The sequence below is a fragment of the Macrosteles quadrilineatus genome, unplaced genomic scaffold (genome assembly GCF_028750875.1).
Source record: "Macrosteles quadrilineatus isolate MER2022 unplaced genomic scaffold, UCM_ALF_1.0 Scaffold_11__1_contigs__length_5352618, whole genome shotgun sequence".
NCBI lineage: Eukaryota > Metazoa > Arthropoda > Insecta > Hemiptera > Cicadellidae > Macrosteles > Macrosteles quadrilineatus.
In genome coordinates, this window is record NW_026542604.1 from 5,056,216 (window position 1) to 5,068,765 (window position 12,550).

At 33.5% G+C, this 12,550-nt stretch overlaps 1 protein-coding gene across 1 annotated transcript in view; it reads right to left on the minus strand.

Annotated features, from left to right (window-relative positions):
• LOC129004823 (calpain-C-like) overlaps nucleotides 1–12,550 on the minus strand; it is an 82,860-nt gene that overhangs the window by 26,418 nt on the left and 43,892 nt on the right. The window lies entirely within an intron of this gene.

Here is a 12,550-nt window from a genome sequence, read left to right on the forward strand (position 1 = left end):
ACATGTTGTAGCAACAAAGAATATAGGGTATAAAAAGTCGCATTCTATGCTTATTTAAGTAAAGGTCACAGGAACAACGTTCAATCGAACGAAAATATGGAAGGTTTATTTTGACCTTTAAAGTGATATATCGTCAATTTCACTGCACAGTTTGTATGGAAATGTACGATTTATTAATCTCGTTCAACGAAAGTTATTCTAATTTAAGTATTATGGGATGAAAAATATACTTATCATTGTTAGTATCAATATTGTATATTTTTAGTTATCGTTAATTGTTGATCAGTTTATATTTAATAATGAAACCTCTAAGAACGGACATAGGAAAAATAGTATACGGATTGACTCCAACAAATAACTTCATTGAAATTCTTTACACATTACAACTTCTATTCCCCTAGTGTGTGATATTACTTGCAGAATCTGGACAGGAAATTCATGTTGGACGAAGTAATAACTTATATTACGGAATATAAATCAAACGTATGTCTAAGAGAAAAATAAAAATCTTCGTTTGGTGGTAATAGGAATTAATCGATGTTTACTTTTGTACAGCAGATCATACCAACATAATTGTAGTTATACTAAACAGTTATACAACATGTATAAGGAATAATAGTACTGTGGAGTATTGGTACATAGCATTGTTAAAGCTTCAGTAACATCAGTAACGAACAAAACATAAAACATCTCACAAATATAAACTTTTACTTGACTCCTCACTCAACCTCCATGGTACCGAGTAAGTAATCATTGGAGAAATATTTTACAACCATCAAGTTTAATCACTTCCTCTAAGACAGCGGGAAACAGGTCACCACCCCAGGGCACATGTCGTATGCAAATCCACACATGTGGAGCAAGTTACCTGGAAACTACCAGACTTGCAATTATAGAACGAAACATTCTGCTGCGAAACAAGTGTGAGGAAAGTGGGATGACATCAGAAATGTTGAGCTTTCCCCATGTCTCATACACTCTCACATAGCTGAGCCGGTCAGGCGGGTACTTTCGTCTGCATTCTGTTGACTTTGGAGGGAACTTGCTCATCGTCGAGTAGAAAAGGCGGGTTAAAAAAATGGTGAATTGTAAACCCAGTAGTAAAATGTATAAATAAATACTTAGTGTTAGTAAATATAATGTGTTAGTTAGTTCCTGGGTAACGCAAAAACGACGAGTTGAAACAGCACTCAATGAGAGGTCGTGGACCTAGCAATCATAGGAATTTATATCCTTCTATTCTAAAATACCCCATGCCCCGTGGAAAATTTTTTCAGCTTTTTGAATTAGGATATTGATTAAATAACATAAAAAAATTGAAAGTCAATGAACTTTAGATTGATTTTATTCACTTGTACTTTGTATCTTGATAACGTTGATTGTTTTATACTACCACATTGCTGATTAAATGAAATCAAATACGATATTCTCAAACCAAGTGGTACAGATGAGTATTCAATTGTATTTTAATAATACAACAGCTTGCCTCGTCAGGTTTACAAAACTTGTTGGCGAAGGCCAATTAATACACAAATAATAACAAACAAACTTTACATACTTTTTTGTGCAGAAGTGTATACAAAACTACTGGTTCCATGGCGGTTTGTGGCAAACATCTATCCATCTATTGTTTCTATGAATAAATCAAATTCAACATGTGAGCATGTGGGTTCATCAACGGGTTTCTATAGACGATTTAAAGAACTATATGATTCTATTAGCGATGTACAAGAAAATGAATTTGTAATTTTTTCATGCTATTTGGCTATGTTGTTTTTGAAAATCAACCGATTCTAAATGATTTAAAAACGCTCAAAAATAAAAGCAATTATTTTCTAACATACTTAAAAATACAATAAAACAAAGTTTCATTCAATAATTCGCATACGAAATACGCAGTATTTAGGAGAAACACAATCAGAACAATGTTAAATGAACAAGAAGACTTTAAAATAAAACAAGTAAAAAATGAACTGAATACTCAATTTAACTGTTGAGGAACAAATAAGAGTTTTTGTGTTACATCCGGTAACCAATAGAAAGTAGGAACGTAATTTTCGTCCTTGTCATTCTTCATTCTAGCGTGATGATGGAAATCATTGTCAATCAAGTGTCCGATAAAAAAATCTATTGTACCGTGAATTTAAATTTACTTCCGTGAATTTAATTCAAGAAGTATTTTAGTAGTGGCCGTGTACCTAATTCTAAAATGTGGATAAGAGGTTCAATTATTTAATATAATTTTCATTTTAATGTCATTTCTTGGACCTTATTGTCTATGACTTGGTTAACTGTCTTGTGTAGCTAGCAATTCTTGTAATGTAGTGAACAATATAATTTATTTTAAGTTTGTTAAGTTGGCTGTCAGAAGTTATCTTACAGTTCCTGTGAAGGCGGTTTCAATTCAGACTAAGCTTTATAAATCCTTAACTGAGAATGCCATGTTGTATATTTTACATTTTGCTCTTTATCATACAATTCTCAGAGTTCATTGTCCTACTTCTAAATGTTGGTTTGTATATTAATAGAATTATTTTGGTAACCTTACAATATCCTTATTAGTCAGGTCGAACTACATGTTTTGTGGCAACTGCCACATCATCAGGTTCATTCTCTTCTACAATACGTCATACATTTAAAATTGAAAAAAAAAAAACACACGTTGACATGACACATTCAATAAAATACATTAGATCAACCGTCAACATGCGTGCACACATTTCAAAGGTAGGTAGGTTATTGTAAGGTAACAAAATAATGTTATTCTTTGTTTAACTATTCAAGCTGGCCTACGTCATAACGTTATTGTATATGCAACTAGCAATCAATTAATGATTCAATTAGTAAAGAGAGTAAATATATAACATTTATAATTAGTTTAGTGTGGTTTAGTAGTATAACGGTATACAGATAATTTTATGTTTAATTTAAAAAAGATGTTCAAGATTGTTACAAACTTCTGGCAGAAAATAAATGCAACCTTACATCAATCTTACGATATTTGAATTGCCAAAAATCTACCTTTTCCTAAATCTGTAAATCCTATTTGAATAACAAATTATGTATTTATTAAAACATGTAAATAAACTCCAGAAAATGAATAATTCAAATTACGCATGACAAGATTTTGCACAGAAATGAGTTCTCAGAAGATTAATTTGTTTTTCTAACTCAAGCAAATGATTCTGGTAACTTAAAATTGTAGATCTTGTTTTTTATAAGTGGAAAAATCTGCAATTGATGGAGTTTGTATTAAGTTCAATTCAAGTCCGTAAAACAAAAGTAACTATTTTAAGTTAGAAACAATTGATTATTTGGAGAAAATTGCCGGTTACCAACGATTACTACTCAAGCAGTTATCTCGATTTGTATTACGATTTATCTAGTCTAGTAGTATCCACTTACAGACAAATGCACACGAGATGGCAAAGTTACAATGTTTGGAGGAATTTCTTGTAACACGAAATGTAATTGGTAAAATTGTTCTGTTTTTACACATCTAAGAGATCAGATAAATAGCTATGGTGTAGAGTTTCCGTTTTCCCCTAGGCTGATTACACAGTAAAGGTTTAAGTAGAATTTCGATATTTGGGAATATGTATACAATGATAAAAGTTAATGTGAAAGTCATATATGGAATCTGAGTATACGGGGTTTAAATAGGTATGTATTACAGTAGGCCTAAGATTCAAAAAGTTGAAATTCAATATTCAACTGTTTGCAGCATTGTCGGGGCCAAAGTCAATTAAAGTTCTCTCGTAGCAGACAAAGGTGGTGAAATACGCTACACTTCCGATCCATTGCGGATCGAACTACAGTCGTTGAAGACGATCCCTTCAACTTCCACACTTGATTGGAACTGTAGTTTTAGTTTTAGTCGTGATTAGATGATTTTAAGTAGCTTTTTCCTGATAGATTTATTCAGTGTAAATACTTTTGTATTAATTCAAAACGTAGAGCTGCAGAAGTCATGGTGATACTTTTGTACGTTACATAAGGCTGGAGGGTCACGGGATTGTATTTGAACAAAAATCAAATATTTGGCGATATGCAGGATTCGACCCCAAGGCCTTTGGGCCTAGGCCATAAAAACACGCTCATGACAAATTGTACTTGAAGAGATAAATTGTGTAAACATGACCGGTAGTGTAGCTTAGATCGAGATTCAAGTTAAGGCATCGAGAAATTAAGAAAAAAACAAGAGCTTACAAACCATTTTTGCCAATGCAGTGACGGTATTTTAATGGTTTATTTTATTCACCACATCATAAAATAAACACTACGTAAAAAACGAGTTCAATAATCAATAACCAAAACATTGCATCCTATTGCATTTTGAGGTTATGGTTGCAATGCAGCTCTAACAATGCGGATAATTAAGTCTCCAATAATCTGTGGTTGAAACCTATGGAATGCTGTGTGAATACAGTAAAGTGATCTACAGAAATACACTATCGACAGACCCGGAAGTAAATTATGTTAGTCTTCGATCTTCAAAATGCTATTTTTATTTTCCTTCACCAAAGCTAACATTATACGATCGTCCTAATACACTCGTAACATTATAATTTAGTGACGAAAGAAAAACTATGAAAATAACTTGAACACATACTCCGTATGGTTTTGTAACTGACTAAATTCAGCTGGTTCTTAGCCAGCACCATTTATCAAAAGCCCCAATGATCAAGTACAGCTGGGTAGTTATGTCTAACATACATATGTCTAACATACATATATGTCTAACATACAGTTATTTTCTACCGTCTTAGTTTGGGAGTGGGTAAATCACAATAAATCAATACTAGATGTAAAGCACAAAACATATACAGGACAGAGACATGCCTGAAAACTCTTTAGAAAAAGTATGTTTTCCTACAGTTACCTAACAATGTACATGTTCTCTCACTGATTTGAGAAAGCAAAGTGGCCAATTCGCTCATCAGTGAGACAATGTTAACATTGTCTCACTCTAATTACTTTGTCTCACTCCAGATTTGCAACGTGAAGGCACGAAATAGTGAGCACGTAACATGCAGGCAACGTCGTATGCACGCGAAATACGTTGGCAGCACTGGCTGTAAATCAGCTGGTCAGCTGTTGTACTGTTGTATTTGTCACTTCACATTAAATGTTATATTAAAAGTTCACTTCTGTGTAAAAATAGGTTATGTTTCTTCACCAATTTATTTGTTTTATGGTAACTGTAGGAAAAGTATAATGTGCAACTCGAGTTCAAAGTACAATTGCCTCACTCGAGAAACCATTCCTCACTCGCCTACGGCTCGTGAGTAAGGATTTCTCTCGAGTGAGTCAATTGCTCACTTTTCTCACTAGTTGCACAAATAACTATTAATTTATGTTTTATGTATATAGACTATGTATACATAATAACTATATACATCAGATCTATGTCTCAGCATGTCTCCGCCCATGATGCTTTTCGGTTGGAGCAGAGTTGCGCCAACCTCTAAGTTGTGTGTGTGTTTTGCGCCCAGACGCTTCAGATAGCATTCAGTATACCGTGCGCTTGTCATCTTTCGTACTTTATAATATGAATGGCCATATTCTCTCTACACGTCTTTGGCAAACTACAAACGACGTTTTAAAGACTCAAAACTGTAAACCTCTTCCAAAAGGATGAAAGTTAAAGTGAGTGTGTTTAACGTTGTATTCCTCAGCACGTCTCCGATGTCGCTTTTCACCGCAGAACCGGCTCGAGGCACGTCGTGAGTTACGCAGCCCGCGCTTCACCGGAGATTCGCGCCGTTTTTGTCAAGCGATTCAGAAAGTGAAATTCGCTTTTGGACAGCGATAATAGCCATTTCTCCGGACACTCTCGCCAAGATGACCCTGGCTTCTGCTCTGGGCACGGGTTAACAGAATTTCACTTTGAACTAGCTAGAAGCGGAGGTGATGAGCAAACCGAACTAAAGATAGTGGATATGAGGCATTTGGTGGAAGATATTCTTGCAGAGCAGACTAACAGCTGTGCCATCGAAGGAAAAGAATTACTCAATCAATCACTTTACCCTAAGATTGTTAGTCTTGGTAGCCGATGATTGGTCGTAGGGCTCACCTTCGTCTCTGAAACATACTGGTTCGATTCCAGTGATCGATTCCTGGACCAAGATGTCGTTTGTAATTGGGCATTTAATTAACGGTGCTTTCTAACAAAGGTTCGACGTTAGGCAGCAACGAGAGCAGGTTGGGACAGTTCCCTTACAGAAAACGTAAAGAATGCCAATGGTGTGCATACACAAAAATAAACATAAATATGACAGCGGTTTACCTTGTGTGAGTATTCTGAATACGCACAGGGTGGACGAAGAATGAAGTGAGAAGAAATACTGTATACAGCGTTGTGGCAGTTGCTTAAGTCAAGGCTATTGATCTAAATCCCAATGATCACAGCAGGAATAGACAAACCTCCATATACTCATTGGATACCTTATATCAAGACGTTGCCCAATAAAGGTTTTGACGTGAGCCCAAAAGGCCATTTCATAGTGAAAGTACGTATAAAGTGGGACTAGTGAAAACATATGTTCATATTTGAATGAAATACTGTAGTTCCAAAAAAACCAAGATATTAAAAATTCAATATCAAAGACCGGAGTCCTTTATAAATTTATTACTATATAAAATTTATTATAAAAAAATGAAAATTTCAACAACCACAGTTTAAACAGATTTTTAAGTCTTTGGCTGTAAAACAAATAAATGGTATCAGCATTCTGACACATACTTTCTCCCATAAGTTTGTCAACAACCTTTATCATGTGTAAGCGGTGAGAGTAAATATACGGAAATGGGATTTGTAAAATTTTGTTCAGAATTTAAAGGACTATAACATACTAAATTTTATCAAAATCGTTCGGGCCATTTTTGGGAAAATCCAATTTTTCTGTTATTTTATGGGGGTTTTATGGGAAAATGACATAATTTACAATAACTTTTGAACCGTAATTTTTACAGAGATGGGATTTGTACCATTTTGTTCCGAATATAAAGGACTATAACATACTAAATTTTTATCAAAATCGTTCGGGCCATTTTTGGGAAAATCCTATTTTTCCGTTATTTTATGGGGTTTTATGGGGAAATCCCCATTAAAAATAAAAATAAAAAAAATAATAAAAACTATCAAAATTGTAAGGATCATAACATACTATGATAAATCAAAACCGGATTTTTTTCTAAAATCCAATTTTTCTTTATTTTATGGGGTTTTTATGGGAAAATAACATATTTGACCATAACTTTCGAACCGTAATTTTTACAGAAATGGGATTTGTACCATTTTATTCAGAATTTAAATGGCTACAACATACTAAATCTTTATCAAAATCGTTCGGGCCATTTTTGAGAAAATCCAATTTTTCCGGGTTTTTATGGGTTTTTATGGGAAAATCCCCATTAAAAATCTAAATTTAAAAAAAATGAAAAAAACACCTGGAGATACCATGGATTAGAACCTACATACCGAATTTCATCGAAATCAGACCACAGGTGTAGTCTCTAGCTCTGTACACATCCAGACACACAGACACACACACACACACACACACAGACATCACTTTGAAAACCACTTTTTTTGGGTCCAGGGGGACCCAAAACGAATATATCCACTCAAAACTCAAACTCGAAAATTTTGACGAAAACAATACTTTCTCCATATACTATGGTATAGGGGGAGGGAATCGGACGTCACTAGTTTGTGAAGGTTACGTATAATAATAGCAGTTAAACATATTAAAATAGATTTTCCTCTCAGTCAGTAGATTTATTTCAAGGAGTTTCAAGAGATGCGAACACTACTGAATCATTTCACAGTTAATTTCTGATGAGCAACAAATTGCACGACTTAAAAAGTAATCAGCATTGCGTCACTGAATGTTTGATGAAAGTGTTCGCAACGGTAAACTTAAGGTCGCCAAGTTTAGTTTATTCAGGACATCATCATAACTGAAGGTTACCACAAAGAGGCTACTACGTCTTATGATTGAAGGTCACTTAAGTTTCAAAGCTCTTGATCAACTCAGGAGGTCAATTTCATCTCAATCAGAATATTGATACAAGTTATATACAATAAATTATCTATATTACCGGCTTGTACATGTTGAATGCGCAGTTCACCGACAAATTATTGTAATTAATCTACAACACGATTATCTAGTAGACATGCCCTGATACTACATTATTTAGTGTATTGATGATGTTTATAGATCAATTTATTTTTTTGATGGGGAATGTTTGAAAAAATGATAGACCCTACTGTTAGGAGATCAATATTGTAGATTAGGAAATAAATTCACAGGCGTAGTTTTTACAAATATACATAGATTAAAGGTAGTTAGCCTAGTTAACAACAAACGAATTGAACTTAGAAACTTATTAAATTAAGTATTGAAATTAAAAAAAAAAAAAAAAAAAAAAAAAAAACACTTTAATGGCACTTAATTAATCAGCTTGAATTAAAGAGTCTGTATTCTTTACTTTATTTAAATCACAGTTTACACTATCCATCTTTATACGTGTACACTTATTTTGTAGTAGGGGTTTTGTTACACACACATTCGAAAAAAGTGTCCTCTGATATCATCTTATCATCAATAATAATTAATCATCAATTGACCTTTTAACGATTGCAAATAGTTTATCTGCCTTTTACCAGAAATTAGTTTGTGCAATAAAACAAATTACAAGAACTTGTCTGTATAACAGCTTATACTGGAGAAAAATCACAACTAGCAAAAGATATAAATTTAGTACACCTAGTTATAGATCCAAGAATGCCTGATTCAAAAGTTATGATTAATCTTATATCTCTTCTTACCTTCCTCAAGAATTAAGATTTCCGTCAGGAACTAAAAGTATCCTTTTAGGACACTCGCACATCACTACTCAAACCATCCCATATACAATCGTAAGATCTCATTACAAAACGTCACTACAGCAACTTAGAACCAAATGGGTGTTAAATATTTTCAGAGCACTACGACGCTGCAGCGATGACAGTTTCCAGAGAAACTTTCGTGATATCACAGTGTTTGTCTGACAAAAACAAACACAGCTTTTTAAATTCCTGCGATGCAAAGTTATTTAGATGAGAGTTTGTGTGCCATGTGTCAACTAGAATTGCAGTTTTGTATGTTTTTTTATATATCAACTTGACATGTCCTGTCCTACATAGTTAAGAAGCGTAAAATCTGTTTGTCAAGTTGGAATGTGAATAGAATAAGGTATTATGTTACAAATAAGTTTTGTTATTTGGTTTATCTTAGTCACATGTATGATAACAAACAATACCCAAACATAGGATTTAAGAGGAACCTAAATAATTTCAAGAATGCATATAAATCTATAATGTGGCTTCCATTTTCTGTCCATTGAATGATTATGAAAATACCCTTAAGTGGCGTACAACTTTAAGCTATTTACTTTGAAGTATTGTATACAGGTTGACAAGGAAGTACCAGGATGGATAAATATGTAAAATTACAATAAATATAAGGCTACCAAACTTGGAATAAAGTCACTGGTCGTAAAACCCATTATAAATATTATTCAGTGATACGCTACCTCATCAGGGGGACGGCCCGATAGGAGTTGGACATTAATCTTAAATGTAATGTTAGGTTGATAAGCTGGGTTCTGAAACACTATGACGACCCTGTACATAGTGAAAGACGATCAGTGTTCAGTAAGGTTTGTCCTGGTTAATTATTCTATTTAAAATTCAAAATTTTCTAAACGGCCTACATGGCACATATGGACTCATTTTGCAATATCATAAACAATAATAAACTCAAAATGACATTGAATCTACAGAAATCCTTTGTTGGTACGTGCAAAGACATCGCTGACGTATACACTCAAGTTTCGTGAGGACGAGACATGTCCTGCATCCTGTGAGATGTTTCCTGAGGACATCCACCTCTCCAAGGACACGACCTCATGCTATCTGCAAACCACTGATAACGCACTCACCACTGTGTGAACACACTAATGAGTCTACATGGAGAATCCACCAGGGACACACCTTGAAAGTATTCACTTGTGCAAAAAAAAGCTTTTAAAATTAAAATTTAAGATAAATTCTCAGATTTAAACGAACTATTTACATAGAATGAACTTTGAAAGTTTTAAAGTGCTAATTTGGTCTACCTTCTTTTTTTCATCCAAAAGTGATCAATATAAAAAAAGCTTTAATTTACAGGAAAGTATACAAGTTGCAGTTCATGTCTTAACCATTGTTTCGTGTGCATGTATGATTGATTGTTCAATGTTCAAAAATTGTACATTATGGAACTTATAATTTCATTTCATAAAGCTCATGTCTTTTAAAATGTTTGACTTTGTATTGTGTTTGTGGTTTGTCCTGTGTATGTGTGGACTCTCCATGACCTCATATTATACAACTATTAAAAAAATAACATGAATTAATTAAAAGCCAGACCAGTTAGCTAGAGGTCGGTAAAAAACACAATTTAAATTTCAAATTACTCGTAACAATGGAACAATTATCATTTAAAAAGATAAATGCCTATGGTTCTAGAAATAAAACTACATCTCTAATGTAAATGGAAGTATTCCTCTATGTTGTTTGTTTTTGGATTACAGTAATTGAAAACGGAAGATCACAAACAAGATGATTATGTTATTGAAGGAAATTTACATAAGCCCGTAAACAGGTATTACAAAATGTAGGCGTAGGATCTACATTTAAATCAAGAATCAGAGGCTGAACAAGTTTATGAAGGACTTTGAAGGGTTTTCAATTTAGACTGAAATAAATGGAATGCAGTATAACAAACTCTTTCAGAGCCCGGATGGTGAGTCTTGACATATGTTGGCGAATGGAAGCCTTAAATCTGTGAAAATGCCTGATCCACTTCCAACTCCGATAAGGTGAATAATGTGCGTTTGAGAGAGCGTCTGTCACCTCAGCAGTGTATTCTTTCAGCATATTATAACTGTCCCAAGTTATCTGTCCCCAACACAGACAAAATATTATTTTATTCTATTCTGATTTTACTTAAAACATTCGTGTTATATTCGCATAAGACTATTTTAGTACATGTTTTTGTGTGGATGTTAACATTTCCTCTCAATATTAATATCATATCTTAGTATTAACACGTTATTTATATTGTACAACTAGAGGGTACAAAATAAACTAGGGTTGCTTTCAGAGAGGTGAAAGCCAGTTGAGCGGAACAAACGTGATTTGATATTTGTATAAGTAACTAAATGCAAAAAGGTCAATAGATTTATTTACTAATGCTGGTTTTAAAGATTAAAATTATAATAATTCAAATTTACCTCTTCGAGAAGTGTAAGGTAGTTTTGACCAGGAAAATATTACAGTAGTTGGAATCTGATATTAACATCCAAAAAGGGCATTAAAGTATAAAAAAGAGAAAGGAAATTTTATCAACATTTGAAATGACTGAATTGTTACCAAATAACTGTTTCACAAAATGCAGATTCCATTTTCAGCCGAGCCATTAAAATGAGGATTTGCCGAACAATTATTAATATTACAGAATAGTATATAATGATATACAACTTTTCACATTCCATAAATTATATGTTAGTTTTGCTATGGTCAAAGATACAAAACCAAATGTTCTCTTTTCTTTTGGTCAGTATGTAATAATTTGCTAGAATCATTGACTTTATATAAAGTCAAAGCTAGAATACTGTAGATGGTTTGTTAAGTTAAGACCATATGCAAGCATTTTTGAAATCGTTTCCCCGTTTAACCTTAACCAACTATTCCATTCCAAAAGATAAAAATTATATGGTGCAACACAAATAAACAACCCGATCACCTACCTATAACCTACACTTTACCTTCCTAATCTAACCTTACTTCAAAACACTTAATGTAGTCACGAATACTCATAAACCCCGACCTAGCTCCCCACCTGCCTAAATTAGATCAGTGTTCAATCTGCGTTTTATCAATAAGTGTAATAACTTACTGTACCGTCGATGTAATTCAACTTAATATAACCTATGAGGTATTATCGGATTAAATACCGATTTCGATGCGGTTCGATATATCGCTTATTAAATCCTGATTTCTAACATTGGCTGTTTCTAATCAGCTGGCAACACAAATAGGTTCCCAAGAAAGTAGTCACCGGTCCGTATCCCTCCGCTCCTTGTTTATGCTCCGCGCATTGAGAAAGTAGTTCCGTATAATTTCTCGATTTTCAGTGAATTCCGCGCCTTAAAAAATGTTTTAACGGCATTTTCTTGTTTATTAAAATTATAGGAATGGTTTAAAAACGTTTAAAAGAAAAGTATAGAAAGTTCAGAAATACCTTATGATTCTCTTGTTTACATTTTTCTTGTAAACAAAAAAACTGTCATAACTATTTTAGTCCCATAAGCCTAATGTTAAAAATTTGAAATTTTAAGTTCGTTTTAAATTGCATTAGCATTATCTAATTGAAATTTGTTTGTTTACAAACCATCTCATTATTAGTCTAAGTAGTCTTGTTAAGTTTGGCTGAAATGTGTTCAGCCGTTATTGAGT